A 6,000-nucleotide genomic window follows, 5' to 3' on the forward strand; every position below is an offset into this window, starting at 1 on the left:
TCCAAAAAGGTGGCACTCAGAGATGAAGAGGCACCGAAAGACGATGCTGGTGCAGCTAGCACAGTGGGCCCACTCGCTACCAGAACAGAGGGTCCTCTCCCACCCAGTGACTCCCCAGAAGAACAACGTGAAGTTGAGGCCGAGTGCTCCGAAGACGCAGCAGGTGCTGAGGTAACGTTAGCTGCTACTGCTGCTAACACAAGTGCCGACTGGTTGGACAATGAAGCAGGTGGGCGAATGGAAAGACTGCAAGTTATGTAGGCCTTGTGGTTGGTTGTGGTCTTAGAGAGAGCACCCGCCATGGTGATATTTGGCTTGTTGTAGGCTGTCTGTCAGCATCCGCCGTGGTGCTTTTTTCAATTTGAGAGATGGCCTGTTTGCACGGTTAGGCGAATGTGCTTTGTGTATGTGTTCAATGATGCATCTGTCTGATCGTATTTGCTGTAGATGGATGGTTAAATAATGTCACATGATCGGTCATACTGCAGGCTCTCATTTTCAAGTGCACTGATTGCGGGCCAGTCAACAATAGGCCATACCTGGCATTTATTCAGTTGATTGCTCTTGTAAGTGCGCCAGATTGGTGCCAATTATTGTCGTGTCTGCATTGTAATGCACAACTTTGCCTCTCCTTGTTATAAAACAACGTGCATCCAAACAACTTTAGCCAATGCAACCTCCTATGTCAGTCTTGCTTTACGAATACTATAGCATATCGGATTGTCAAAAATTGTTAAGTGTGTGCGTGTGTGTGTTGTCATGTAGGCTATAGATTGTCTTGGCTTGCATCCATGAAATATTGTAATGCTATAGGCCTACTGCATATTGAGAAAATTTAGATCGGTATTGCGCAACAATCGGGAGATGGGGACCCCCCCGAATATTGACAGGTATTTCGCACACTGTAGGTGACCATGTGTAAAAGCAAAGTTTGAACAACAGTCTGTCTACCCAATGTTATGGTTAATGACATGGTCCAAACATTGCCAAGTGTTATGAGACCATCCAGACATGGACCAACTAATCATGCATTTTGGAACAAATATTAAGAATGACACAGGGCTCAGGGTTGTTTAAAAGGGACCCTGCCTGCTACCCCCCTTTCTACCAGCTCAGATATTTGTGTCAGGTCATATTCCAACCTTATGGAAAGGAAATTAACATTTGTGGTGATAACATGGTAATAACATCTGTCCTGGGTGATCCGATCACAAATGGACAGCTCTAAGTACAGGTGTAAATGCCCCCAAGATGCATTGAGGATGCATTCGAGATATGATCACTCAGACCACATTTAGAGGTAGTCTGGGCCATATATAATCAAATTATTTTAGCAGAGTGTATGCACAGGTGTCCTCGGCCACATTGAAGGACCACAAGGACGCATCCACCAGGATGTTGGCCAACCCAAAGTGTCAGAATATGACACCCTGGGAATGAGACTCAATAATCAACTATCTTTCTCTAGAATTGTCTAGCTCAGCTTTAAGTTGTTTCTGGCCTTGTAAAAAGTGTTGGTCTGTCGTGGCTTCCGTGTCTAAAGTGCATCTTACCTGCAACATTAAGCAGCTGTTTGAAAATCCTGATTTAACACATTCAAACATTGTTTTGACTGACAGTAAATATGTCAAATTATACAAATACAATAAACGGTAGCCAATATAGAAGTACCAGAGACTTCCTTAAAAAATCGTTCAATTTTGTGAGTTGTTGAGTTAAAAAACTTTATTAACTTTGTGAAATGCTGGCTGTGACAAATTCTTAATTATTAGGGCCTTCTTGTAAATAATGTTATACATGTTCTTACTTTCTTTGTATAAAAAACACTGTGTCCCAGTGATGAAGGTGTTTATTTGCATATAGAGTGGAGAAGTGAGATCTGATCACAAGTGGTCAATCGAGACACATGTCGAGACACATTCTAATGCTAGTTGTGCACTGACGAACTAAAAGCTGTCCAGTTGTAACTGGATCACTCATGGTGGATAAAGCAGGTCTGAAATGGTCTTTATCATTTGTCAAGATGGCTTAGCAAAAACAAAAGAAGGGGGGTGTAGAGAAGTTTCAGGCCACAACAATTTAGAATAAATATAGATGCGGAGGTCGCCTAATGTTATCATTAATATTTGAATTGCATTTATTAAATAAGCTGTCACGAACTATTAGCTTATTACCAGTATGATATTGTTTAAATTGTGCAGCTCTGTCAGTTTATTCCAACAATTCTGGATGTGAATTTATAATCATCTTACTACCCCATCCAGTTAATTGTGATTATCTCTTCCCTCTCTTCTTCTCTCTGTCATTGTCTAGTCAAGCCAGGTTGTTGAGGTAGCAGGGAAGGTACAAGACAGAGTGGAGCTATAGATTATTTGAGTAATAACATTGTGTACTCTCCATAGCCATCTCTGATCACCAGGGAGTCACTCAAGAGCAAGTGAGTACCCTGGTTCAGTTGCACTGGTATCCTCTTGTCCATAGTACTCAGCTCTGTAGTGGTTTGAGGGAAAGCACAGATTGGGTACTGGTGGGTGGTGTTCAACTGATTGTGGGGGGCTGGCCTGGGCCAAATGACTGATTTTATGTCTTGGTCCAGACCTGGATGGTCTTTTTCCAAAGGCCCTGCATATCACAGGTATTTCACATCTTATCTAGATGCCTGAGTGATAAATAACAGAAAGATAACTGAAAAGTTTTATTTTCAGTAACTTTCCACTTTCTTGATGCAAATTCTTTTTAATGCTTTTCAATCTGAACTTAAATGACATCACAACACTGAAACGCCCCTGTTAAAGTTTTTAATGACATTCATCTGAGCAGTGACACATCAAGAAGTTAATGGATCTCAGTACTGCATTCGACATAGTCGAATGTGATACTGCCTGACACACCAGAAAATCGGGTGGGACATACTGGCACTGTGCTGAATAGGTTCAAATCATATTTATAGGATTGGGACTACTTTGTGTCAATTAGTGATCATGAATCTGAGCATACAAAAAGTGACTGTAGAGTTCCCTAAGTGTCCATTCTCTGACCTCTTATATGCGTCATGCTTTATGGAATATTACAGCATCTCCTTCCATCCTTATGCAGATGACACACAACTCTATGTAAGATTTTCACCACATGACTACTGTCCCTTACATTTGAGCAATAAGTACATTGAACAAATCAGTGAGTGGGTGTGCCAGGATCTTCTTGAACTGAAACAACTGTTTTTTGCCCCAAACAATAAAGATGAAAAATCAGTGCTTAGCTTCCTGTCATAGTCAAGACTCTGACCTGAATTTCAGCCACAAAAAGATGTTTACAAATATGATACTATGATAACAGTTCATATCGGGAGGAAACCAGCAATCTTCCAGAGTGGTGCACAGAGAGGCTGATAGTCGATTTTAGAACGAAGGAGGCAAAGACACACCCCTGTCTACACCAGGTGAGCCATGGAGCAGGTGATTCATTTTAGGTTTCTGCCTTCACCAGAAACTATCTTGGTCATCACACATCACCACCCTGGTTACAAAAGCACAGAAAAGCCTCTGCTTCCTACAGATACTCAGGAAGGCAAAATTCTGGACTTCCGGTGGTGACGTGCCCAAGATGGCTGCTTAGGAGAAGCGGGCCGAGCCAGCTTAGCTGATTTCCCAGTTCTTTCATAAATTAAAATTGCAAAAGTACATATACCGCTGGCAAAACAGCAACTGCAAAGAAATATGTCGGTAAAAAGCCATTCTTTTACCGTAACCCCTCTCAAAACCAACGTAGCAAGAACACCCACACAGTAAAAAACAGAGTGTCAATTTATTTGTTTTTTCACACTATTCAGAGTAATATGATTACACTTTATAGAGCTATTTTTTACTCCAAATTTAGTTTAAAAATGACACTAATGTGTAATAATATTTAATTTTTATTTCTCTGCAGTGTTATTTTTTACATATTCATCATATGATGCTATATTACTAAATTGCTGTGATCTAACCTATCAAATGGAAATAAATACAAACATACAAGGTTACAGTAACAGGTTAAAGTACAGTACAGTACAGTATTTTTTTTATATGACTCTTTGTCATATAATCAACATAACAAACGATTACAACTTTGTATGTCAAAAGGCCTGGGATAATGCAGGTTGTCGACCTGAAAGACAACAAAATCTTGCTTTGGCCTGGTCACTTCATAGGCATGGAAATGTTCCTGAAAGATTATTGTACATAAAGGTAAAGTGAGCAGCAATAGTTTCTCATGTATTATAAGAATTGACTCAATCTGGTAAAACAAAGGCATTTCAGACTCTACTTTGCCACAAATAACCAAATGTGGGCGGTAAACAAACCCATTGTGTTTAGCCCAGTTCACTTTCATAACTTGAACACTACTGGGCACTTGCATTGCCATGGCAATTCCAGAACCTCCTTTTACCATCTCTAAAGACACCATTTTTCCTGGACCAATGACTAATCAACTAAAGGTTGTTGAAGATTGCCAAATGTATGCCATATAATTCTGGTGTTTTTTGGCCAGCGTTTTGGTGATATTTTTAAATGACTTGAGCTGTTTCTTGAAAAAATTGTGCTTACCTTCATAGCGCATGCACCAACTATGAAGTACAGGTCCTATTTTCTGGATGCAGTGAGGATAATGGACAAGAAAATGGTGCTCTGGTAAACGTTTTTTCTGGGGATACAACGTCTTGAACAGTTCAATCGAATGTTTTAAATATACACACAGACCTTGAGATAACATGGGAGAAAATACAATGTTTGCTATCTGTAGTAATAAAAGAAGTAGGTACCAATGTTGGTCAGTAGAGGTTACCAAATCTCCAAACATGAGGGGAACATTTCTCAATAAGCACCATGACTGAATTGCATTCAGTCCCAGATCATTAGACTCGCCACCTAAATTCACAGCCACTGGCCTATTGTTTCTCTCCATGAATCCATAATCAAAACTTTGTATTCTCAAATTCAGCTCCCCCAATGTAACATGTTGTTCTTTAAAATACGCAAACAATAACTTCAATTCGTACTGGGCCACCCCTTCCAAAACGTCATGCATCACATCAACTGAGAAGTTCTCAGTTGTGTGAAAATATGTCAATAAATTCAATAAGTTTATGGCATACACTGGGTCCCATCCTTCTTGATTCTATAAATTACTCTCTTATGATTGGCTCTCTCCACAGGGATCAAAATATTGCTCTTATCTCTCTGCTTTTAAAAAAGGATAAAGATCCAATGGAGTGTGCTAGTTACTGTCCTATATCCATTATTAATTGTGATGTTAAATTATTTGCCAAATTACTTTCTAGGAGGTTGGATTCATGCATTACATCTCTGATTCATCCAGACCAGACTGGTAGAAATCGATACTCATGCCTTTATGCAAGTCCAGCATAACTCACGATTTATCTCATATACCAGTTTCTTTACAACCCCAGGGTTTCACGTATTTGGGCATTCATATCAGATCAACAATTTCACAATTAACTAAGGATAATTTTAGTTTAATTCTCGCCAAAATTAAGAAAGATTTTGGCAACTGGTCTGCTTTGAAGGCCGGCCTACATGGTCGTGTTTCAGCTATTAAGATGAATATACTCCCACAAATTAATTTTTAATTTGCTATGTTGTGTGATTATCACCACACAGGTTCCCTGAGTCTCCAAGGAGGTACAAGCACAAGCACAACAGGATTTATTCCTACATAATTTTCAGTTCTGTGGGAGGACTTCAAGTTTCTCAAAATAAGATAGTAGAGGGGCCCATGTATCATGGAATTTTTGGGTCGACCCTCAAATGCAATATTTTATCTTTTCTAGCTTAAGGAATAGAATCAAGTCTTTCATCCGGGAGGAAGCTTTGGGTGGATGTGCTGATTTCCACTCCAACAGGATTCTTCTCCAGGCCAGGAGAGTTGAAAAAACAAGCACATTTTTAATTTTATTTGTCATTGATATACCCTCCCCTGGGACTCCAAATATAGCCATTT

Source organism: Pagrus major, chromosome 14 (genome assembly GCF_040436345.1).
Source record: "Pagrus major chromosome 14, Pma_NU_1.0".
NCBI classification, from domain to species: Eukaryota; Metazoa; Chordata; class Actinopteri; order Spariformes; family Sparidae; genus Pagrus; species Pagrus major.